This window comes from Topomyia yanbarensis, chromosome 2 (assembly GCF_030247195.1).
Source record: "Topomyia yanbarensis strain Yona2022 chromosome 2, ASM3024719v1, whole genome shotgun sequence".
In the NCBI taxonomy this organism is placed as follows: domain Eukaryota; kingdom Metazoa; phylum Arthropoda; class Insecta; order Diptera; family Culicidae; genus Topomyia; species Topomyia yanbarensis.
In genome coordinates, this window is record NC_080671.1 from 213,379,192 (window position 1) to 213,406,830 (window position 27,639).

General features: G+C 39.4%; 1 pseudogene; it reads left to right on the forward strand.

The window, feature by feature from the left end:
• On the forward strand, positions 1-27,639 carry LOC131682855 (uncharacterized; annotated as a pseudogene).

Below are 27,639 nucleotides of genomic sequence, written 5' to 3' on the forward strand. Positions count from 1 at the left end.
ATGCTAGAAGTAAAAGAAAGCCAGACTGGTCATTTTCTCAAAAGCAAAATACTGGAAGTACTGGAGGCCTACGACATCGACATCAACCAAATATTCTCCACCACAACGGATAATGGTGCGAATATGATCGCTGCTATTAAAGCAGTCCAAACTACAATCGCTAGTGCGGACTCAATATCATGTGATGACGATACAGATGACCAGGCCGATGAAGTATCAACATCAATAAAGGCTGAGCTTTCAAATCAGTTAAGCTTGGTAAGATGCGCTGCACATACTCTTCAGTTAGCAGTGTCCGACGTGATAAAAAAAATGACGCGAGAATCCGTAAAGTGACCAATGTAGTAAAGGAAACGAGGAAGACAAAATACACGCTTTATTTTGAGCACAAACAGGCATCTAAAGTCCCCCTTTGGAGTTTTACTCGGTGGGCTGGAAGGTACAAAATGGTAAAATCCATAGTTAAGCAAGAACCTTTTTACATCGAACTTGGCGTACAGTATGAAGATATTGGTATGTATACATGTATGTTGAATGGTTTAAAATCTTTTGCTCAGTAAGGGGAATGGGCGCGTTGTGTCAGGTTTTTTTCCATACGTTTAGTTGACACGGCATTTGCAAAAGCTTTTTACGCCAGTTTCTTTTTTTACATAGCACGTTACAAAAATCCTTAAGACTAATTTTAACTATACTAGTAATTTGTCTAAAACTAACACTGAAATCACTTTATTGTTTGCTTTTTCCTAACATTGTTGTATTTCATAATGATCTAGTATTTTCGGGTGTATTTATTTACTTTTTTTCTGTTATTGTCTAAATTTAAAAACTGAATATTCTAGGACACTTTAATTGGTGAATGATTAGCCTTGGATGAGAGTATGAGGAGATGAATTTGATTAAATTGGAAAATGATAGATAAGTTACATGTATAGAGGATCGCGATACGCCGGGATGTCTATAACAGGAACATGGATTGGTCTTCCTCTGACTTGTAAAGAATCTACTAATTGTGATCTGGTTTCACGATATTCAGTGCAGGACCAAACAACATACTCAATGTCATGGTAACCCTCTCCACAAGCACAATGATTACCCTCAGCGAGCCCAATACGATGGAGATGCGCATCTAAAGTATAATGATTGGACATGAGCCTAGACATCACACGGATGAAGTCCCGACTTACATCTAATCCTTTGAACCATGCCTTCGTTGATACTTTAGGGATAATTGAGTGTAGCCATCGTCCCATATCTCCATTGTCCCAAGATGTTTGCCAACTAGCAAGTGTCCTCTGTCGAGAAGTGCTATAAAATTCATTATAAGCGATACGTCTTTCATATATTTCACCATCTAGTGCACCAATCTTGGCTAAATTATCAGCTTTCTCATTGCCCGCAATAGAGCAATGGGTAGGAAGCCACACTAGGGTAAATTTATAACATTTTCTTGTTAGGTTACTCAGAGATTCTCGTATCTTCCCCAAAAAGAATGGATCGTGATTATCAATCCTCTTTAAGCGTAGAGATGCAATTGTGCTGAGACTATCAGTGAGGATAAAGTAATGGTTCGGGGGTAAAGTATTAATTATTTGCAAACTATAGTGAACTGCTGCTAGTTCCGCTATATAAACAGAGGCGGGTTCTGCAAGTTTGAGAGAAATTGAAAAATTATTGTTGAAAATACCGAAACCAGTGGCCTCACTGATTCGTGACCCATCAGTGTAAAACATTTTAAGGCAGTCTGTGTGTTGATATTTATTTGTGAATATTTTAGGGATCTCCCGCGAGCGTAGATAATCCGGAATTCCACGAATCTCTGCTTGCATGGACGTGTCGAAGAATAAAGTGGATTCAGGAGTATCTAGTATATTGACGTATGTGGGGACATAACTAGCAGGCGTTATTTTTTGTGACATATGATTGAAATACACTGTCAAGAATCTGGTTTGGGGTTGAAGCTTGACAAGTCTTTCAAAATTTTCAATTACCATTGGGTTCATAACCTCACATCGAATAAGTAAACGAGAGGAGAGATCCCAGAATCGGTCTTTTAAAGGAAGAACTCCCGCTAGTACTTCAAGACTCATCGTATGGGTCGACTGCATGCAACCTAAGGCAATTCGTAAACAACGATACTATATCCGTTTCAGTTTAATAATGTGAGTGTTCGCAGCTGAACGGAAACAGATGCACCCATATTCCATTACTGAAAGTATTGTTGTTTGATACAATCTTATCATGTCACTTGGATGAGAACCCCACCATGATCCAGTTATTGTTCGCAGAAAATTTATCATTTGTTGGCATTTCGTTATTAGATAATTAATGTGGCCTCCCCATGTGCCTTTAGAATCGAACCAAATTCCAAGGTATTTAAAAGTCAGGACTTGGGCTATCGTTCTACCAACCATCTGAAGCTGAAGCTGAGCTGGATCACGCTTCCTTGAGAAAACGACCAACTCTGTTTTCTCCATAGAGAAATCGATGCCCAGTTTTAAAGCCCAAACTGATAAATTATCTAAGCTATCTTGCAATGGTTGTTGTAAATTTATAGCTTTTGGTCCTGTGGCAGAAACCACACCATCATCTGCAAGTTGTCTTAGAGTGCATGGGCTGACAATACAATTATCAATGTCATTCACGTAAAAATTATAGAGAAGGGGGCTTAGACAAGAGCCTTGTGGGAAGCCCATGTAACTTATTCTGAGTGTCGCCAAATCGCCATATTAAAATGCATGTGCTTTTCTGACAATAAATTGTATAAATAATTATTTAATATCGGTGAAGGACTACATTGATGTAGCTTCTCCGAGAGAACATCAATGGAGACTGAGTCGAATGCTCCTTTTATGTCTAAGAACACAGACGCCATTTGTTCTTTTTTCGCGTAAGCGAGTTGGATTTCTGACGAAAGTAGCGCCAGGCAATCATTCGTTCCCTTTCCTCTCCGAAAACCAAACTGGGTATCTGAGAGCAAGCCGTTCGCCTCAACCCAATTTACGAGACGTCGTAGGATAATTTTTTCCAACAATTTCCTGATGCAGGATAGCATTGCAATCGGTCGATGCGAGTTATGATCGGAGGCTGGTTTTCCCGGTTTTGGAATAGCGATAACTCTCACTTGTCTCCAGTCACGCGGGACAATATTCCGCTCAAGAAACTTGTTGAATAAATTCAACAAGCGTCTTTTTGCTAGGTCAGGCAGATTCTTCACCAAGTTGAATTTAATTCTGTCTAGTTCCGGAGCATTATTGTTGCACGAGAGGAGTGCAATTGAAAATTCCATCATTGTCAAAGGCGAATCTATGCAATCGTTACTTGTGGGAGCATCGCGAATGATTTTCTGCGCAGGAGCAGAATCTGGACAAATTTTCTTGGCAAAATTAAATATCCAACGATTCGAAAAATCTTCGCTTTCATTAGTCACATTTCGATTCCTCATTCTTCTGGCTGGGTTCCAAAGAGTACTCATTGATGTTTCTCTTGACAAGCCATCAACGAAGCGTCTCCAATAACTAGACTTTTTGACACGACGTATACTGTCAAATTTGTTTTGCAAAATGAAATAATTGTGTTGATATTTATTTGTGAATATTTTAGGGATCTCCCGCGAGCGTAGATGATCCGGAATTCCACGAATCTCTGCTTGCATGGACGTGTCGAAGAATAAAGTGGATTCAGGAGTATCTAGTATATTGACGTATGTGAGAACATACCTAGCAGGCGTTATTTCTTGTGACATGTGATTGAAATACACTGTCAAGAATCTGGTTTGGGGTTGAAGCTTGACAAGTCTTTCAAAATTTTCAATTACCATTGGGTTCATAACCTCACATCGAATAAGTAAACGAGAGGAGAGATCCCAGAATCGGTCTTTTAAAAGAAAGACCTCCCGCTAGTACTTCAAGACTCATCGTATGGGTCGACTGTATGCAACCTAAGGCAATTCGTAAACAACGATACTATATGTTCCAGTTTAATAATGTGAGTGTTCGCAGCTGAACGGAAACAGATGCACCCATATTCCATTACTGAAAGTATTGTTGTTTGATACAATCTTATCATGTCACTTGGATGAGAACCCCACCATGATCCAGTTATTGTTCGCAGAAAATTTATCATTTGTTGGCATTTCGTTATTAGATAATTAATGTGGCCTCCCCATGTGCCTTTAGAATCGAACCAAATTCCAAGGTATTTAAAAGTCAGGACTTGGGCTATCGTTCTACCAACCATCTGAAGCTGAAGCTGAGCTGGATCACGCTTCCTTGAGAAAACGACCAACTCTGTTTTCTCCATAGAGAAATCGATGCCCAGTTTTAAAGCCCAAATTGATAAATTATCCAAGCTATCTTGCAATGGTTGTTGTAAATTTATAGCTTTTGGTTCTGTGGCAGAAACCACACCATCATCTGCAAGTTATCTTAGAGTGCATGGGCTGACAATACAATTATCAATGTCATTTACGTAAAAATTATAGAGAAGGGGGCTTAGACAAGAGCCTTGTGGGAGGCCCATGTAACTTATTCTGAGTGTCGCCAAATCGCCATATTAAAATGCATGTGCTTTTCTGACAATAAATTGTATAAATAATTATTTAACATCGGTGAAAGACCACATTGATGTAGCTTCTCCGAGAGAACATCAATGGAGACTGAGTCGAATGCTCCTTTTATGTCTAAGAACACAGACACCATTTGTTCTTTTTTTGCGTAAGCGAGTTGGATTTCTGACGAAAGTAGCGCCAGGCAATCATTCGTTCCCTTTCCTCTCCGAAAACCAAACTGGGTATCTGAGAGCAAGCCGTTCGCCTCAACCCAATTGTCGAGACGTCGTAGGATAATTTTTTCCAACAATTTCCTGATGCAGGATAGCATTGCAATCGGTCGATACGAGTTATGATCGGAGGCTGGTTCTCCCGGTTTTGGAATGGCGATAACTCTCACTTGTCTCCAGTCACGCGGGACAATATTCCGCTCAAGAAACTTGTTGAATAAATTCAACAAGCGTCTTTTTGCTAGGTCAGGCAGATTCTTCACCAAGTTGAATTTAATTCTGTCTAGTTCCGGAGCATTATTGTTGCACGAGAGGAGTGCAATTGAAAATTCCATCATTGTCAAAGGCGAATCTATGAAATCGTTACTTGTGGGTGTTCTGTATGACGGTGGAATGAAAGACGAGAGTTACTTACGCTATACTTTATATTTAACAGTCGGAATACAAAAGAGAGTTAATCTAATCAGCACAGGCTTTATATAGGTTTAGCACCGGAAATGAATAGGTTGAACAATCAACAATATAATGTTTCACATTCAAGATAGTGAGAGAGCTGCCCTGACATCTATGGCGTAATTCTACAGCTATAATTATAGTAACAATAGAGTAATCTAATATATTTCATCCTCCCAGTTTTGAAGGATCTTTTAATACAATTTTAATACTTCATGTAATTCCTAAAATCAAATCTAAGCGGTGCTCTTTTAATTCGATTCGATCTTCTAACCTTTTTCGGCGAACTCAATTTTACATCACTACGTCTATTATTATCCATTGGTTGAGATTCTTCATTTGGAACAAAAGTTTTGGCATGGACCAAATAATCAGGATGAAACCTATCATCTAAGCTGGATTTCCTAATCTGATTACGGTGAACATATTTAAAATTATCGTTAACATTAATTAAGTATGTACAAAAGCTAACCTTTTTTACAACTCTTGCTGGAATCCATTTTACATAATTTTTAAACACATTTTTGTACATTATTTTTGCATTATTTTCAAAAACTTCTTCATCTATCCTTTTGTCTTGTTTTTGTCCATCATTCGATTTTAGAGTACAATTTTGTTCCGAATTTTGTTTTTCTTTTTGCTTAGGATTTAATTTACTTAATAGCGTTCTTGGTTTAAATGAGTAGATCAAACTATTTGGAGTTCTGCCAGTAACAGTAGAGGGGGTATTGTTGTATGTTATCACGAATTTACATATCAATTCAGACAGAGACATCCTTCGATCTGTTGACGAATCAAGGAATACCTTTTTGAATACTCCTTTGACTGTTTGCACAGCCCTTTCCGCCAACCCATTGCTTTCGGGATGATACGGGGGAATTCGAGTCATTTTAATACCATTTTGCTCTCCAAACTCAACAAATTCCTTGGAACCAAATGGCGGACCATTATCAGAGACGATCTGATCAGGTAACCCAAAGTACGCAAAAAATTCTCTCATTTTACTGATTAATGAAGCAGCATTGGTTTTGTTCATTTCCTTTACATCTATAAACTTCGAAAATGAATCGACTACGACCAAACATGTATATTTTTCGAAATGAGAAAAATCGACATGGATTCTTCCAAAGGGTCGAGTAGACTCGGGCCATTCTACAGTGTCTTTGGAGCACTTCGAGTTTTGTGTTTGCTGGCAAGTAGGACACGATGCAACGAATTTTTCAATGCCTTCGTTGATATTTTTCCACCACACATACGATCTAGCATTCATCTTCATTCGTACTATTCCACAATGAGGCTCGTGCACTATAGCGAGTACATTCTTCTTTAGCTTTTCAGGGACAACAATACGATCATAGTAGAACAAAGCACCATCTTCAATGCTAAAATTGCAACGGATTTTGAAGTACGGTTGTAAATAATCAGGAACCATGTTAGGCCAACCATCATGGACGCAAACGAACAATTTCTGGACGAACTGATCACGTTTTTGTTCATTCCTAATCTTTTCAAAATCAAGAGGACAATCTTCAGTTAAACGGTGTATAGATTCATCTTCAATACCAGTTGGTTCTGGTAACGGTAATCTAGATAGAGCGTCAACATGGCGCATTTCTCGTGCTGGGCGATGGATGAATTCGTACTTGTACATCGACAATATGACTGACCACCGCTGTAACCTTGATGCAGAAACGACAGACGTTTCTTTTGTAGGACTGAATATTTGTTTCAGTGCTTCAGAATCGGAACATAGAATGAAACACTTACCATATAGGTACTTGTGAAAACGAGTCACAGCGAAGATTATTGCAAGTGCCTCGCGGTGTAGCTGGGAGTAGTTTCGCTCCGCTGGGGAAAGTGTGCTTGATGCAAATAGGACTGGACGCTCAACCCTATCAACAATGTGAGATAGTATTGCACCCACACCGAGAGGACTGCCATCAGCACATACTACGATTTCCTTCTCCGGATCGTACAGAGTTAAGACATTATTCTCAAGAATTAGTTGCTTGCTTCTTTCAAATGTAGACTGACAAAGGAGACTCCAATCAAACTTTGAACCCTTTTTCAACAAATTGTATAGTTCGCGCAATTCCTCGGACAATTTAGGGATGAATCTACCATAATAATTTAATAATCCCAAGTAGGCTTGTAGCTCAGGAACGGACTTGGGAGCTGGAGCATTTACAATCGCTGCAACTTTTTCAGCATTTGGACGAATGGTATTACAACTTAGTGTATGGCCTAAGAAATCTACAGACTGTTCGAAAAATTTGCACTTTTCAAGATTGATCTTCACACAATGTTCATTCAGACGACTAAGAACCTCTAAAAGTCGAACCTTACACTCTTCCATGGTCCTACCACCAATAATAATGTCATCAAGATACACTTTTGTCCCAGGTACGCCTTGCAACACCCTATCAATCACAGACTGAAATATCGAAGGTGCACTCGACACACTGAATGGCAATCGTGTGTACTGATATAAACCCTTGTGTGTATTAATCGTTAAATACTGGCGAGACTGCTCAGACACCTTTAATTGCAGGTATGCCCTGGATAAATCAAGTACACAAAAATAGTTCAAATTAGCTAAACTAGCGAACAGATCATCACTGCGTGGAAGAGGGTAGTGTTCGGTTTCGATAAATTTGTTGATCGTAACTTTACAATCTATACAAATACGCACCGAATCAGACTTTGGCACTACCACAATTGGAGATGCCCACGGACTAGACTTTACGGGGATTAACACACCTTCGCGACACATTCTTTCCAGTTCATTTTCGACTCGATCACGGATTCCGAAAGGAACCGTATAGGCTTTATGGAAAATTGGAACGGCTTCTGGTTTGAGCATTTCTGCTTCGTAACCGATAATACACTTGGATAGACTTTGAGAGATCACACTTGGAAATCGTTTCTGAATATAATCCAGATCGATAGACTCGTTACCCACGAATTGAATTCGTGTTGTACTAGAACTGAATAATTGTCTCCAGTCTGGGACCAAATTATCGAGCCAGGGGCGACCGATTAACGGCATCTTAGATACTGCTGGCATCCTACACTCACAGATGACAAGTTCTAACTCTACAACACGTGCACTTTCTGGTAACCTAACCTTAACCTTAATCTGACCATTAATTTGGATCTTATCCCCAGTTAGAGTTACAAACGTTTTGGGGCACTTTTGAATCGGAATTCCACTGAATAGCGATAAATACCTTTCTAGTGGCATGACAGACGCACTAGCTCCTGTATCGACCTCCATGATGACAGACCTGCCTTCGATGATGACATCCATCTTGGCTACTGGACTGCTGGACGACGTACTGATATCGTTGACTACACTGACGGCTTCAGTTGACCCTTCTACTTCCTCCACTAACTTCATGGCAAATACTTCGCCTTCTTCTTCGCTGTCGGACACTTTATGTTTGATTTTGTGAATTCTTGACGACTTTTTCAAAACACTTTTCCCGTTCTTCTTCGGTTTCGACCTACAAACCAACGACGTATGTCCTTTCTTCCCGCACGCAAAACATTCCCAGTTCCGTGCTGGACACTCCTTCGGCTCATGAGATTTTCCACACAGATGGCACGTTTTACGAAATTCGCTTTTAGTTGGGTGTGACGATGGCTTCTCTTCTTTAGCATGTGATTGCTTCAAACCTAACCTCTTCACATACTGTTGCGTTGGATGTTGCAACGTGGTGTTGCCGGACTCCGCCATTTCGTAGTTCAATGCCAATTCACACGACGATTTAAAGGTTAAATTTTTCTCCTTTAGAAGAATTGCTCGCAAACCCGAACTTTGAATTCCAGCCACAAACCTGTCCCGCAAGGCGTCATCTAAGAAATCTTCAAATTTACACGACTGAGCACGTGTTTTTATCGCGACAATGTACTCTGCTATCGATTCTGACGATGCTTGCACACATTGGTGAAACTTATACCTTTCCGCGATCACGTTTACTGTAGGCGCAAAATGGTTGGACAATACGGTCACCAATTCTACGTACCCCTTCGTCTTCGGTTCTGCAGGGATCACTAACGACTTTAGGATCTTATAGGTTTCTGGACCGATGAGTGTGATGAGCATAGCGACACGCTTGTTATCGGTTACATCATTCAGCTCGAAAAAGAGTTCGAGACGCTCTTTGTACTCTTCGAAGCACTCACCAGGGACGTATGGTTCAATGCTTCCGATCATTCCTCCACGATTTATGATTACCGGTTTTGAATGTTCAGATTCTACTTTCTTTTCGCCCTCTGGCATTACTTCACGACCACGTGATTTAAACCGACGAACTGACTTTAACACGACCAATATCACTCAAACGTCGAACATGCGTTACCGATTTCCTCGTCGCCAACTGTTCTGTATGACGGTGGAATGAAAGACGAGAGTTACTTACGCTATACTGTATATTTAACAGTCGGAATACAAAAGAGACTTAATCTAATCAGCACAGGCTTTATATAGGTTTAGCACCGGAAATGAATAGGTTGAACAATCAACAATATAATGTTTCACATTCAAGATAGTGAGAGAGCTGCCCTGACATCTATGGCGTAATTCTACAGCTATAATTATAGTAACAATAGAGTAATCTAATATATTTCAGTGGGAGCATCGCGAATGATTTTCTGCGCAGGAGCAGAATCTGGACAAATTTTCTTGGCAAAATTAAATATCCAACGATTCGAAAAATCTTCGCTTTCATTAGTCACGTTTCGATTCCTCATTCTTCTGGCTGGGTTCCAAAGAGTACTCATTGATGTTTCTCTTGACAAGCCATCAACGAAGCGTCTCCAATAACTAGACTTTTTGGCACGACGTATACTGTCAAATTTGTTTTGCAAAATGAAATAATTTTCAAAGTTCTCACGTATACCCCCTTTCTGTTTCATAATTTCTTTGTAGGCAACTGGTTTAGCTTCATATGCATCTCTTTGTCCCACCAAGGATTAGGGGGCCGTCTATTTATTGTCATTCCAGGATTGCATTTCGTTTGGGCTTGTTCTGCTGCTTCAATAATTAAACCCGCTAGGAATTCATATTCTTCGGTAGGGGGTAGCTCTTCTGTCAAAGCAAGAGAAGTGGAAATTAATGTTTCGTATGTTTTCCGATCAATATTTCGTGTTAAGTCATAAGGAACATTGATTGAATTCGTAAGGCCTAATTCACTGTTAATTGAAACAACGATTGGCAAATGATCGCTACCGTGAGGATCAGGTACAACCTTCCACGTGCAATCTAACCGAAGTGATGTCGAGCACAGAGATAGATCTAATGCACTTGGACGTGCAGGAGGTCTGGGGATGCGTGTTGTTTCGCCAGTATTTAAAACTGTCATATTAAATTCGTCACAAACATTGTATATCAAAGAGGATCGATTATAATTGTAGAGGGAACCCCACAATACTCCGTGCTAGTTGAAGTCTCCCAGTATCAGACGCGGAGCAGCCATGAATTCCACTACCTTAAAAATTTGACGTTGTCCAATTTGAACTTTGGGAGGTATATATATAGAAGCGATAGACATGTATTTGCCTTTAATATTCGTTTGGACTGCTACAGCCTCAATGCCAGCAATCATGGGGATGGTAATTCTATAGAAAGAATAGCACTTTTTAATTCCTAGAAGCACTCCTCCATACGGGGTGTCTCGGTCTAGGCGAATGATGTTGAAATCATTTAAGTTGAAATTAATGTTTGAGGTACGCCATGTTTCACATAGAGCAAAAGCATTGCATTTTAAATTATGCAGTAAAATTTTTAAGGAATCAATTTTTGGTATGATACTTCTGCAATTCCACTGTAAAACAGTGATGGAGTCTTTCACCTTAGGAGTTGAATTAACCATTGAAAGATACAATTGCTGCAAGGATGGGCCATTGAGCAATCAGCTGATCTAAAAATGTTCTAATTGTTGGGAGGAGAGCTGAAAGTATACTCTTTAGTGGTTCAGAAATATTGAATGCTTTAAAAATCCAATCAACAATTTCAGAAAATTTCTATAATCCTACCCCCGGCTGAGGCTCAGAGAAAGTCGAAATTTTATTATTTCCAGTAATGGTGTTTTGTTTGGATTGTACGTTCCCAAAACCGGGCGGAATTGATTTCGGTTTTGAATCGGAATTTTTCGGTTTTGGGAGCAGTTTATCTATTGGTGGAGAAATTTTAAGGCCCTTTCTTGGTAGCTTGGGAAAGGAAGACTGTTTTCTTTTTCTGGAATTTCCGGGTAAAACAAATGATGTACCTTCGCACGCTCCGTCAGAGTCAGACTGTTCCGAAAATAGAGATGTGTAAGTGTTTTCTAAGAAGATGGGTTTAGGCGTAGCATTTTTCAACATTTCTGCATAGGAGCGCTTAGACCTCTCCTTCAAGGATCGTTTAATTTTATCCTCGCGCAATTTATAAATGGGGCATGCAGGGAGCTCATGCGAGTTTTCTCCGCACATTAAACATTTTTCTGAATTTTCATTGCATGTATCCTCTTGATGAGAACCCCCACATTTGCCACACCGTGCCTTATTGGAACAGTAAGTGGCTGTGTGGCCAAGCTGTTTACAATTAAGGCAATTCATTACACGAGGGATAAAAAGGCGAACAGGGAGACGAATCTTATCGATAATGACATAGTTGGGCAGCGCAGACCCAGCGAAAGTCACGCGAAACGAGTCAGACAGTCGATAAACTTTTTTATCTCCTTCGTGTGATACTGAATGCAATTGCTTGCATTCAATTATCTTTACGTCTTTAAGTATGGTGTCTTTGAAACGACCAACCCCATGCTTAATTAAGTCATCAACAGTCAAACTCGATTCTGTGATGACCCCATCAATTTCAATTTCCTTTGAAGGAATATACGCTCTATATTCACGCGTAAAAAGCTCGCAAGAAGCAATTGCATTGGCTTGTTTGAGACTACCAACGACAATGCGTATTTTATCTTTATTAACTTTGACTATCTCTTTCACATCCGAGAATCGCGAAGTCAAATCTTTCGAAATTTGAATGATATTTAGCGCCTTTACTTTACGCCTAATAAATACAATCCATGGTCCCGTTGACGACTCTGGGTAAATTTTAATTCTAATCGGGTTTTCATTTTCAGCAAAAGGCTTAGGGGGAGGGTCTGTTACTCGTTCTCCCATCTCGTCATCCATTTTACCTAGCAAGAAAAACTATCACAAAAAGTAATGAAAAATATACCTGTTATCTGCTATCTCTTAGGTGACGAAGACACCGGTAGAACACACCTCATGTGTTACGTTGTAAACTCGGTGCCCGTTGTTTGACAATGTGACACTTGCTGTCCTTCTTCGTCGCGTTGCTTCTTCAGTAGAGAAATAGGCCTACCGGCAACACTTCAAAACTCTCTCCGGTTAAGCTGCTCGTCGGTATCACCACCGCAAGCGCGCTCTCTCCGTTTCCATCACCGCGGTAGACAAATGTGGCTACCTGTGGCTTGCTGCGAAAATCCCACTGTCGATGTATTGTGTCAGGTTGGTCGTGGCACAATTCGATTGTGAGTCAGTGAATGCATGACGCACAAAAGAGCCTGAGCCGATTGCAATTACTGTCAGGGATCAATCGAAGACTTAGAAATGGAAACATGTACGTCATTAAAATCGGTTCAGTTTACATAGTTACAATTCGTCAACAATTTGGGTCACTAAACTATAATATAATATATTTAAACGCAGTGTATTTATCACAAAATATGACTAACCATGTCCCGTTTCATGTCCGTTGAACTATTCTGAGTGGCCAACATAAATTTATTTATTCGTAACACTCACCTTTTTCCTTTCTATATCGTTTTAGTTATTTTTTCTTCTCTGGAGAAGCGGACAAGATTTACTAAAGCTTAATTATGTGCAAACAGTGCTGCATTCGGTAACCGTAAACAGAAAACCTTCCTACACAGTTGCAAGTACTCATATTCGACTGTCTTTCCGTATAAGTTCTCACACTGTGTGTGACAGCAACATATAGTGTCAGTCATACTACGTGAGTGCCTTTGCGAAAAAAATGTTCTGTCTTTTTGCTCTTTGGTTCACTCAGTTTGACTGAAGCCTCTCGATGACAGTCAGTTTTGAAAATTATTGTCATTAAGCCTCGCAAAGGAAATTTTAAATTCTGCACGATGCAAGTCGATATTACAGTTTAAATACATTACAATTGGTTTGGTTGCTAACCGAAATTGTTTGAGAAATGTTGTCTTTCATTTTCCGTCATTGTTTGCAAGCCACGTAAATCACGTGTGTGTGATGGTCAACGGTAGCAAGTGAGTTGTTCGTGGTCGCAATTCGGTTGGATTTTTAACCATGCAAAGTGCACCCATGCTACGATAGTTAACGACATAGTGTTTTCTCGCTCGAGCACCTATTTACGGAACATAGTTGATTATTCCATCCTACCGCCGGTGGTGTGAAATTATCGTTTTGTTTTACTGGTTTTGCCTTCGGTATTGACGCTGTGCTGAGTTCATCATTCCACCATTGTGTAACAAACCATTTTAATCACTCACTTGAATGAACACCAACAGAGCTCTCACTCGTGCTGCTCTGACAAAAATGGGTAAAGATAGTAAGGATAAACAAATGCTTGCTGTGCCAGTGGGATCCAATGTCGTATATACAGGTCTGGCGAAGATGGCACTTTGGTATTCGTAAGATGAATCTTACATGAGTGGTGTGAGTGATCACAGTATAAATCGACTTGCTTTCGTCATACCGGTCGTTCCGCTCCCATTGAATCGTGTGACCGCTATGACGTCGACCCGTTGTGCTTCTGGATTGTTTACATATTTTTGGTTGCCAACACTAGCAAACCATGTGTTCTGCCACACCTATATATACCTCATTGAGTGGGATCCACCAGTGGCGAAAATCCAAACAAAAAACGATCACGAGAGGATTTGGACCGAACCGACGACGATGTTGAATGTTTTGATCAGCTGTTAATTCGTATCAAGCAGATGAAGATGGATTGATGATGGAAATGCAAAGATTGAGAGGAAGATCGATTCCAGTAATGCGGCTCTCGTCAGTGAAATATCAACCCTGCGTCAGGAGGTGAATCAACTCAAGATCGACTACGCTCGGGATGTCAACGGATTGAGTGAATCTCACGTGGAAACAACAGAGGAAGCGCGCCGGCATAGAGATACGGCTGGTAAACTGCTGAAATCGAATGATCTCATTCTCACAGGTGTACCCTATAGCCCTACGGAAAAAAACAGATGATTTCCTGCAAAAAATATGTACAACTCTTGGGTACAGTGACTCTGCTGTTCCATCAGTTTATACTAAACGTCTGGCTCGAGTTCCTATTGCCGCCGGTGCAACACCGCCAATCCTATTTCAATTTGCGTTCAAAGCGTCGAAAGATGAATTCTTCCATCGTTATTTCACTACGAAGAAATTGAGATTGCTTTATCTTGGCTTTGGTGTTGATAAGCGCATTTATTTTAATGAAAACCTTACCGAAGCTGCACGAAACATCAAGGGAGCTGCACTGAAATTGAAGCGTAGTGGTCATCTTCAGAACGTGTTTTCCAAGGACGCAACTATCTACGTGAAACCGCTCGAAGACATTCCGGCTCATCCTATCTTCGATTTGGACCAGTTAGCAAATTTTGGCGGCCGAAAATAAACCCTTCCTTGAAATTTCTTATTTTCCTACCAACAATATTTCCATCATTCCATCCCTACTTCATCCCATGTTATCTTCCTTCCTGAAAGTTAAAACGATGTTACGCAGAAAGTGCTCTACGATCCATTAGAACGTTGCTGTGGTCGCTGTTGTTGCTGCTTTCACCAATCAATATCACCGATATCGTTGTGCTTTAGCTATAATTTTCAATTGAATTTGCGATCCAAAAGCCACATTCTAGGTAAAAAAAATAGAATAATGATGATTTCAAATGTTAGTGATATACATGTTACCCTATTCATAGATTTTTTTCCATACGTTTATTTGACACGGCATTTGCAAAAGCTTTTTACGCCAGTTTCTTTTTTTACATAGCACGTTACAAAAATCCTTAAGACTAATTTTAACTATACTAGTACTTTGTCTAAAACTAACACTGAAATCACTTTATTGTTTGCTTTTTTTCCTTACATTGTTGTATTTCATACTGATCTAGTATTTTCGGGTGTATTTATTTACTTTTTTTCTGTTATTGTCTAAATTTAAAAACTAAATATTCTAGGACACTTTAATTGGTGAATGATTAGCCTTGGATGAGAGTATGAGGAGACGAATTTAATTAAATTTTGACAGACGCTGTTTTTAGAAAATGATAGATAAGTTCCATGTATAGAGGATCGCGATATGCCAGGATGTCTCTAACAGGAACATGGATTGGTCTTCCTCGGACTTGTAAAGAATCTACTAATTGTGATCTGGCTTCACGATATTCAGTGCAGGACCAAACAACATGCTCAATGTCATGGTAACCTTCTCCACAAGCACAATGATTACCCTCAGCGAGCCCAATACGACGGAGATGCGCATCTAAAGTATAATGATTGGACATGAGCCTAGACATCTCACGGATGAAGTCCCGACTTACATCCAATCCTTTGAACCATGCCTTCGTTGATACTTTAGGGATAATTGAGTGTAGCCATCGTCCCATATCTCCATTGTCCCAAGATGTTTGCCAACTAGCAAGTGTCCTCTGTCGAGAAGCGCTATAAAATTCATTGTAAGCGATGGGTCTTTCATATATTTCACCATCTAGTGCACCAATCTTGGCTAAATTATCAGCTTTCTCATTGCCCGCAATAGAGCAATGGGCGGGGAGCCACACTAGGGTAAATTTATAACATTTTCTTGTCAGGTTACTCAGAGATTCTCGTATCTTCCCCAAAAATAATGGATCGTGATTATCAATCCTCTTTGAGCGTAGAGCTGCAATTGTGCTGAGACTATCAGTGAGGATAAAGTAATGGTTCGGGGGTAAAGTATTAATTATTTGAAAACTATGGTGAACTGCTGCTAGTTCCGCTATATAAACAGAGGCGGGTTCTGCAAGTTTGAGAGAAATTGAAAAATTATTGTTGAAAATACCGAAACCAGTGGCCTCACTGATTCGTGACCCATCAGTGTAAAACATTTTAAGGCAGTCTATGTGTTGATATTTACTTGTGAATATTTTAGGGATCTCCCGCGAGCGTAGATGATCCGGAATTCCACGAATCTCTGCTTGCATGGACGTGTCGAAGAATAAAGTGGATTCAGGAATATCTAGTATATTGACGTATGCGGGAACATACCTAGCAGGCGTTATTTCTTGTGACATGTGATTGAAATACACTGTCATGAATCTGGTTTGGGGTTGAAGCTCGACAAGTCTTTCAAAATTTTCAATTACCAGTGGGTTCATAACCTCACATCGGATAAGTAAACGAGAAGAGAGATCCCAGAATCGGTCTTTTAAAGGAAGAACTCCCGCTAATACTTCAAGACTCATCGTATGGGTCGACTGCATGCAACCTAAGGTAATTCGTAAACAGCGATACTGTATCCGTTCCAGTTTAATAATGTGAGTGTTCGCAGCTGAACGGAAACAGATGCACCCATATTCCATTACTGAAAGTATTGTTGTTTGATACAATCTTATCACGTCACTTGGATGAGAACCCCACCATGATCCAGTTATTGTTCGCAGAAAATTTATCCTTTGTTGGCATTTCGTTATTAGATACCTAATGTGGCCTCCCCATGTGCCTTTAGAATCGAACCAAATTCCAAGGTATTTAAAAGTCAGGACTTGGGCTATCGTTCTACCAACCAACTGAAGCTGAAGCTGAGCTGGATCACGCTTCCTTGAAAAAACAACCAACTCTGTTTTCTCCGTAGAGAAATCGATGCCTAACTTCAAAGCCCAACTTGATAAATTATCCAAACTATCTTGCAGTGGTTGTTGTAAATTTAAGGCTTTTGGTCCTGTAACAGAAACCACCCCATCATCTGCAAGTTGTCTTAGAGTGCATGGGCTGACAATACAATTATCAATATCATTCACGTAAAAATTGTAGAGAAGGGGGCTTAAACAAGAACCTTGTGGGAGGCCCATGTAACTTATTCTGAGTGTCGCCAAATCGCCATATGAAAAATGCATGTGCTTTTCTGACAATAAATTGTATAAATAATTATTTAATATTGGTGAAAGACCACATTGATGTAGCTTCTCCGAGAGAACATCAATGGAGACTGAGTCGAATGCTCCTTTTATGTCTAAGAACACAGACGCCATTTGTTCTTTTTTTGCGTAAGCGAGTTGGATTTCTGACGAAAGTAGCGCCAAACAATCATTCGTTCCCTTTCCCCTCCGAAAACCAAACTGGGTATCTGATAGCAAGCCGTTCGCCTCAACCCAATTGTCGAGACGTCGTAGGATAATTTTTTCCAACAATTTCCTGATGCAGGATAGCATTGCAATCGGTCGATACGAGTTATGATCGGAGGCTGGTTTTCCCGGTTTTGGAATAGCGATAACTCTCACTTGTCTCCAGTCGTGCGGGACATTGTTCTGCTCAAGAAGCTTATTGAATAAATTCAACAAGCGTCTTTTTGCTAGGTCAGGCAGATTCTTCACCAAGTTGAATTTAATTCTGTCTAGTCCCGGAGCATTATTGTTGCATGAGAGGAGTGCAATTGAGAATTCCATCATTGTCAAAGGCGAATCTATGAAATCGTTACTTGTGGGAGCATCGCGAGTGATTTTCTGCGCAGGAGCAGGATCGGGACAAATTTTCTTGGCAAAATTAAATATCCAACGATTCGAAAAATCTTCGCTTTCATTAGTCACGTTTCGATTCCTCATTCTTCTGGCTGTGTTCCAAAGAGTACTCATTGATGTTTCTCTTGACAAGCCATTAACGAAGTATCTCCAATAACTAGATTTTTTGGCACGACGTATACTGTCAAATTTGTTTTGCAAAATGAAATAATTTTCAAAGTTCTCACGTATACCCCCTTTCTGTTTCATAATTTCTTTGTAGGCAACTTGTTCAGCTTCATATGCATCAGAGCACTCTTTGTCCCACCAAGGATTAGGGGGCCGTCTATTTATTGTCATTCCAGGATTGCATTTCGTTTGGGCTTGTTCTGCTGCTTCAATAATTAAACCCGCTAAGAATTCATATTCTTCGGTAGGGGGTAGCTCTTCTGTCGACGCAAGAGAAGTGGAAATTAATGTTTCGTATGTTTTCCAATCGATATTTCGTGTTAAGTCATAAGGAACATTGATTGAATTCGTAAGGCCTAATTCACTGTTAATTGAAACAACGATTGGCAAATGATCGCTACCGTGAGGATCAGGTACAACCTTCCACGTGCAATCTAACCGAAGTGATGTCGAGCACAGAGATAGATCTAATGCACTTGGACGTGCAGGAGGTCTGGGGATGCGTGTTGTTTCGCCAGTATTTAAAACTGTCATATTAAATTCGTCACAAACATTGTATATCAAAGAGGATCGATTATCATTGTAGAGGGAACCCCACAATACACCGTGCGAGTTGAAGTCTCCCAGTATCAGACGCGGAGCAGCCATGGATTCCACTACCTCAAAAATTTGACGTTGTCCAATTTGAACTTTGGGAGGTATATATATAGAAGCGATAGACATGTCTTTGCCTTTAATGTTCGTTTGGACAGCTACAGCCTCAATGCCCGCAAACAAGGGGATGTTAATTCTATAGAAAGAATAGCACTTTTTAATTCCTAGAAGCACTCCTCCATACGGGGTGTCTCGGTCTAGGCGAATAATGTTGAAATCATTTAAGTTGAAATTAATGTTTGAGGTAAGCCATGTTTCACATAGAGCAAAAGCATCGCATTTTAAATCATGCAGTAAAATTTTTAAGGAATCAATTTTAGGTGTGATACTTCTGCAATTCCACTGTAAAACAGTGATGGAATCTTTCATTGGAGGAGGTGAATTACCCATGGAAAGATACAATCGCTGCAAGGATGGGCCATTGAGCAATCAGCTGATCTAAAAATGTTCTAATTGTTGGGAGGAAAGCTGAAAGTATACTCTTTAGTGGTTCAGAAATATTGAATGCTTTAAAAATCCAATCAACAATTTCAGAAAATTTCAATAGTCCTACCCCCGGCTGAGGCTCAGAGGAAGTCGAAATTTTATTATTTCCAGTAATGGTGTTCTGTTTGGATTGTACGTTCCCAAAACCGGGCGGAATTGATTTCGGTTTTGAATCGGAATTTTTCGGTTTTGGGCGCAGTTTATCTATTGGTGGAGAAATTTTAAGGCCCTTTCTTGGCAGCTTGGGAAAAGAAGACTGTTTTCTTTTTCTGGAATTTCCGGGTAAAACAAATGATGTACCTTCGCACGCTCCGTCAGAGTCAGACTGTTCCGAAAATAGAGATGTGTAAGTGTTTTCTAAGAAGATGGGTTTAGGGGTAGCATTTTTCAACATTTCTGCATAGGAGCGCTTAGACCTCTCCTTCAAGGATCATTTAATTTTATCCTCACGCAATTTATAAATGGGGCATGCAGGGAGCTCATGTGAGTTTTCTCCGCACATTAAGCATTTTTCTGAATTTTCATTGCATGTACCCTCTTGATGATAACCCCCACATTTGCCACACCGTGCCTTATTGGAACAGTAAGTGGCTGTGTGGCCAAGCTGTTTGCAATTAAGGCAATTCATTACACGAGGGATAAAAAGGCGAACAGGGAGACGAATCTTATCGATAATGACATAGTTGGGCAGCGCAGACCCAGCGAAAGTCACTCGAAATGAGTCAGACAGTCGATAAACTTTTTTATCTCCTTCGTGTGATACTGAATGCAATTGCTTGCATTCAAGTATTTTACGCCTTTCAGTATGGTGTCTTTGAAACGACCAACCCCATGCTTAACTAAGTCATCAACAGTCAAACTCGATTCTGTGATGACCCCATCAATTTCAATTTCTTTTGAAGGAATATATGCTCTATATTCACGCGTAAAAAGCTCGCAAGAAGCAATTGCATTGGCTTGTTTGAAACTACCAACGACAATGCGTATTTTATCTTTATTAACTTTGACGATCTCTTTTACATCCGAGAATCGCGAAGTCAAATCTTTAGAAATTTGAATGATATTTAGCGCCTTTGTTTTACGCCTAATGAATACAATCCATGGTCCCGTTGACGACTCTGGGTAAATTTTAATTCTAGTCGGATTACATTTTCAGCATAAGGCTTAGGGGGAGGGTCTGTTACTCGTTCTCCCATCTCTTCATCCATTTTACCTAATAAGAAAAACTATCACAAAAAGGAATGAAAAATATACCTGTTATCTGCTATCTATTAGGTGACGAAGACACCGGTAGAACACACCTCATGTGTTACGTTGTAAACTCGGTGCCCGTTGTTTGACAATGTGACACTTGCTGTCCTTCTTCGTCGCGTTGCTTCTTCAGTAGAGAAATAGTCCTACCTGCAACACTTCAAAACTCTCTCCGATTAAGCTGCTCGTCGGTATCACCACCACAAGCGCGCTCTCTCCGTTTCCACCACCTCGGTAGACAAATGTGGCTACCTGTGGCTTGCTGCGAAAATCCCACTGTCGATGCGGCACTTTTCGGTGCCACTTGTTTTCCTTATTCGTCGTACCACTTCTGCGGTAGACAAATAGAGCAAATGGGTCTACCTGTGACGCTTCCCTCTCGTCGATTAGAATTGCCCGACGACACCAATACACTATATTTTTTTCTGTGTGTACAGGCACGATCACTGTCGATTTCTGCCACCGCGGTAGGCAAATTCGTCTACCCGCGGTTTGCTGTCAAAACACCACTTGTCGAGGATGCCGTTGACCACGCCTCCGACGTATCAACTGTCGACTCACACTTAACAAACTGGTCTCTCTCTCTCCCACAATAACGCATACAGCGTCTCGCACTCCGTCACTCTCTCGAGAACAAAACCTTCCACCTGGAGGCACAACCGTCTCGGTCGGTTGCAAAAACTGTTATGGATTCATAGATTTAGCGTTCGCTTCTCTTCTGTTCTCCTTTCAGCTCGGCCGGCTTATATATTTACGATTGATCTTGTTTCTACCATTCGATGATGTTGGTTAATCATTTTAATGATAATGCACGTGCGCAAAGAAGTGTTGTTAATATTCCACGTGTGGTTATGAATGTTGCTTTACGTGATGATTGTATTAATCTGTGTCATATAAATGCACAAAGTCTTTGTGCTCGACGTTTAAGCAAGCTCGATGAGTTCAAAATTTGTTTTACGAACAGTAAAGTTGACATAGGGTGATGAGCCTATTTGCACCATGTTTCTATTATCACCCTACCCATTTGAAGCCGTTGGTTAGAGCAGTGTCTGCCATCTTTGTTCAACGCATTGAGTCAAATGGTAGCGCAACAATAGGGGCACTCGATTCGAGTTTTCATTGTGCTCAAACACGAGAATTTTACTGTTTTCAACGCATTTGTGTTATTATATTGGTTCTTAACAACGAAGCAAAGCGGTTCATGTCAATTTTTACGCATTCCATTGATTGTAAGGCTAGAAATTGCCGAATTAGTGAGGCACCTTGCTTAGTATGGTGAAAATAGGCTCATCACCCTAGTATGCATAACGGAATCATGGTTAAATGAAAACATAAGCGATGCAACAGTTGCCGTTGATGGTTACTGCATTCTAAGAAACGATCGTACTACCGGTCGTGGTGGAGGAATCTGCATTTATCATAAATTTGATCTGGATTGCAAAGTAATTGCTGGTTCTGGAAATCATGCGGGTCAGGGTGATGGTGACCGAACTGAATATTTATTTATTGAAGTTCGTGTGAATAACGATAAATTTCTTCTAGGTGTAGTCTATTCTCCTCCAGAGGTCGATTGCTCTAATATCCTTGATCAGAAACTCTCCGAATTGTCACTTGATTATGAAAAGATTGTTGTGACAGGTGATTTTAATACAAATTTGAAAAAAGTTAGCAACTGCTCGTTTCTGTGAAGTTCTAGATAATTTTGGCTTATTTTGCATTAACAATGAACCTACCCACTTTTATCCCGGTGGAAGTTATTATTAGACCTATTGATAACAAATGACATAAACTTTGTTCTGAATTTTAACCAAGTGTCAGCCCCTGGTTTCTCCCATCATGATATGATTTTTGCATCTCTCAATATAACTCGCAACAGTAACAACCGTTCTAACATGTATAGAGACTATAATCGAATCAATTTTCTGGCATTACAAGACGCCTTGAATATTATAAATTGGTCTTTACTTTATAGTATAACCGATTCTGATTTAGCACTCGATTTCTTCAATAGTCATATTGGTCAACTCTATGATAGCTTCGTACCATTGCGAGCTCCTCGACCTAAATCCAATGCTCCATGGTTCAATAACGAAATCTTGAATGCAATGATTGCCAGAGATACTGCATATCGCCTATGGACTTCTAGTAAAATAATTGTTGACCAGGTCCAGTTCAAAAGACTTCGTAATAAAGTAACTCAACTCGTTAATAAAGCTAAATCGAACTATATGACCTCTAACTTAGAATCATCTAATTCAAGTAAAGAGCTTTGGATGAAACTCAAAAATCTAAACGTTACTGGTGGCACGAAGAACTGTGCAAAGTTCGATAACACTGCAGACGAAATTAACGCATTTTTTGGTGACAACTTTACACAAGATCCTGAACCTGAATCTATACCACCATCAAATTCTAATGGTTTTCTATTCACGCCGTGCAATGAGCTGGAAGTCTCTAATGCTATTTTTTCGATAACTTCAAATGCCATCGGAATGGATAATATCCCACTAAGGTTTATAAAGGTCATTTTACCGTATATCCTCACCCCAATAACGTACCTTTTCAATTTATTCATTTCAACTGCTAAATTTCCTCGAGCATGGAAGACCGCTAAAATAATTCCGATACGAAAAACACCTGCCGGATCTAGCTTGAATAATCTCCGTCCAATCAGCATTTTATGTTCACTGTCCAAAGCATTTGAAGTTATTTTGAAAACTCAAGTGCAAGCCTATATTCAACGGTTTAATCTCCTCAGTCCGTACCAGTCTGGTTTCAGATCTGGACACAGTACCACCTCGGCGCTTCTTAAAGTACATGATGATATACACCAGTGTATCGACAAAAAAGGTGTTGCCTTTTTGCTTTTGATAGATTTCTCTAAAGCTTTTGATAGAGTATCTCACGTCAAATTGCTTCGGAAACTATCATATCAGTTTGGTTTCAGTCGTGATGCTGTTTCTCTCATCAAGTCATATTTGAATTCACGCACACAAGCAGTAGAAATAGGTGGAAGTCTATAAAGTCCAATTAACATTTTATCTGGCGTATCTCAGGGATCCGTTCTAGGACCGCTCTTATTCTCGTTGTTCATAAACGATTTGCCTTCAGTTCTAAAATTCTGCTTAATTCATATGTTCGCAGATGATGTACAACTGTACATCTGCTCAACTGATTTCAACTTAGAGGACTTAGCCACACTTATCAATTCGGATTTAAAAAACATTTTGGATTGGTCCTCGAGTAATCTGCTTCCCATTAATTTGTCGAAAACTAAAGTCATGTGTATTTCCAGAAGGCAGATTCGTACCGTGTTACCAGATATAACTATCCACAATGAAAAAATAGAATACGTTGCCAAAGCTCGCAATCTAGGTGTGATGTTCCAATCGAACCTTGAATGGGACTCTCAAATAAATGTTCAGTGTGGGCGCATCTATGCAGGATTGCGACACTTGAGACTTACAGCGGGAATGCTTCATGTTTCTACCAAACTTAAGCTGTTTAAATCACTTTTGTTACCCTATTTTTCTTATGGTTTGAAATTGATTTTGAATGCTTCAGCTGCTTCTTATAATCGATTAAGAGTATTATTGAACCATTGTGTTCGATGGGTTTACAATCTATCTAGATTTGCTAGCGTAACCCACTTACAGCGGCAACTGTTGGGATGTTCTTTTTATAGCTTTTTCCAATATCGATGCTATGTCACTTTATATAATATTATACACAATGGTCCAAGCTACCTCCTTGACAAGTTGCAACCTTTCAGAAGCACTAGAGTCCGCCACTTTGCTCTTATACCTCATAACTCTTCTCATTACAACTGCACTTTTTTCGTTCGTGCAATTATCCAGTGGAATCTGATTCCAATCCGAATAAAATCTCTCAATTCAATAGCAAGATTCCGTCGTGAATGTATGGCCTGGCTAAATGAAGGGAACTAACTCGAGTGAAATGAGCGACAAATAGTGGAATTGGGTTCACATGTCTGTTTTTAGTTTATAGTTTACAAATATTTTTTTTTATTTAGTATGAAAAAGATTGTGGTGTGAGCAACGTGTAAACCGATTGTAGAAATTTTATAAGGGTGATCCCTTACTCTGCAAGTATAATGAAATACAAATACAAATACAAATACAAATTGCTCATGCAATGTCATATTTAATTGTAATTTGTAATTTTATTGAGCACGATAACCTGTTAGTACAGACTTTGAATCAGGTCAAGGAAGTTTAATTATATAATATTCATTCTGTATTCTATGGGATTCCATAATAACATAAAACTAACATCTGTTTATTCGCAGTCTAGAGCACCCAATCACAGTAGGTAGGGTTAAAATGCAAGTAAGTCAAAAGAAATATATGTTGTGTTTTGATCATGTTGATGTGTTCGTTTAGTTAAAAATACGCTCTGCCTGTTGACAAAATTTTTTGCAGTAATCCAGGTCAAAAAACCACATGCATTACTACCAATTCAAAAGCATATAAGCTATAAGTATATTTCAAGTTTAACTATCAGTATGTTACTGATTTGGATCGATTTTAAGGCAAGTGCGAAGTGTCAATAAACACTGGCTGGTTTTTTTTATTTCCATTATAAAGGTTTTAACCTTTCGCCTCTTCGGGTTAGAAAAATCTCTTATGAAAAATTTCTAACACTATGTGCGGGGTCGTGACTCGAATCCAGGTGCGCTGCGTACAAGACAATCGATTTACCAACTACGCTACGCCCACCCCCGACTGGCTAGTGAGTGAATCGTATATGGTGATTATTTAGTGAATATAAACTACCCTTGTTGAATTTGCGTGGTAGACAAAAAGGAAAGAGAAATTATCATTGTGTTGTCACTTGACTCGGCTCTCTGCGTCCCCTCAATTTTTTTTCTCACTCTCCCTCGTCACTGTTGTTGGTACTCACTATGCTCAGTTTCGGTTGCTCAAGTTCTCTCAACTGAAAAAGACGATCATTTTGATTTGTGACCGAAGCTTTGCGTACATTTTGAAGAAAAAGTGATAGTCATGATTTCGTGCAACTCTGTGTGCAAAAACTTATGCATAGGATTATCAAGAGTGAACAAAAAGATGATAGCTCTCAGTATATCGCTGATCGAGAATCTACAACCATATGTACACATAATACTGGCACCGCAAGCAACATTCGATTCCTCGATTCCACAATGCTGAGAAATAAGCTCTAAAAATATCTAATATTTACTGCTTGTTAATGTCGCACAATTCAACGCACCAACCGGAAGGCTTTTATCCTGGGAGATTCGGAAACATTTAATGAAACTAAGAAACACATACATATATGCACACATGAATATAAGCAAAAACAAAGGAAAAGAAATATACAAGTGCACTAACGCCGGAGACTCCTGAATGCACTGAAACAAACAAAAAAAGGGTAGAGTACAAAGGATAAGAAAAAATAACCCATGAAATAGTGGACACAATAAACTTACTAACAAAAAAGGACTAAGATAGAAGAAAGAACGAAGGGAAAGTACCAACTGACCCATGACAGGCAGAGAATGCCGACATAACCGGGGATTAAGGTAATATCAAATAATGTGCTAATCCATTCGTACCTTACAGAGAAAGAAGGTGAAATCTAAAATCTAAAATAGCATCCAAACTCTCAAAAGAACAAGGGATGATGATAAAAAATAGGCGGTAAATATTAGCGTAAAGGTAAATTAAGGAAACGGAAAGGTAAGAATGAAAGAACCAATGATAATAATAATGATACCAAATAATACCAAATGACATTCTTTATATTGAAAAAGGTGTTTAAATGGCGCCCATGCGCTAATTCGTCCTAGTTTAAAATTTGGGTTGAGGGGGGCACGCATTTTTGGCTTAGGGCAGATGTAGATCAGACCGGATCTACACCAAAAATGTACTATAAGGAAACTATAAGGATATATGTTGAACGATTTAAAATCAAAATGGGGATAGTTTACTATTTAATTAGCTTGCGTTTTTTATAGCATTTTCTTCAGAAGACTGGCTCTTCATGAAAAACTTCGTTGCTGCGTTTACACCGGTTTATAAATTGACTAAAAATCTTCAAAACCACCACGTACCATTGAATGACTTTTATATACAATGGCTCAACATAATGCGAACGATCGAAAATGAGGTTGATAATCCGTTTTACGAACCTTTGCTGCAAGCCTTAAAAATCGTTTGGCAAAAATGAAAGAAAATATGGCTTTCAAGGCATCACTGTTTCTAGATCCGCGATTCAATTTTTCTGGATCAACAGTATTTTCTTTGGTAGCAGTCCAGGTAAATTTAATGTGTCATTTGAAATGATATTCATCTGCAAACATTTATTCATTTTTAAATAAACCACCATAGCAAATCTCTTTCATAAAACATAAACGATACTTTTTAGTAGATAATGAAACAAAAGAGTACATTTTTTAATTGTGTGTTTTAAGTTTTAGAAGCATAATAGAATAAATATAAATTAATGTAATATAAAATATCTTGGATAAACTCTTTACTGACTAATGCATTAATCTAAATTAACAATCTACATTTTAGGATTTCGTAACACAAACATGGCATAGAATTAGTCGGCTGGATCCGAGTTTTCCATCAACGTCCGCAGTAGATTCTGTTCCAGGGAAGTCAGGTAATCAAGAACTGGCGGATATGGATATGTACATGACGGAACTATTCGGTGGTGCTTCGTCATTCGATCCCAGCGCTTCAGACGGTTCTTCTTTTAGGAAGCAGATGCAGCAATTAGCAGCTGAGCCACGACAACCGTATAATTACGATGTGTTCAAACACTGGTTGTCAAGGAAGAATACACATCGTGAACTGCATGCGGTAGCCATGGTGGTTTTTGCTGTGCCAGCTACGCAGGTATCCGTGGAAAGGGCATTTAGTGCCCTAGCTTTGGTGCTTTCTGATCTCAGAACCGGATTGTCCGAAGAGACGCTGGAACATATACTTCTGCTAAAATTAAACAAAGACGAGTTCGAAAAAGTTATGCCAACATTATTTGATTGGAAACAGTTTTCGCCTGAAGAAGATCAATAAAAATTAATATT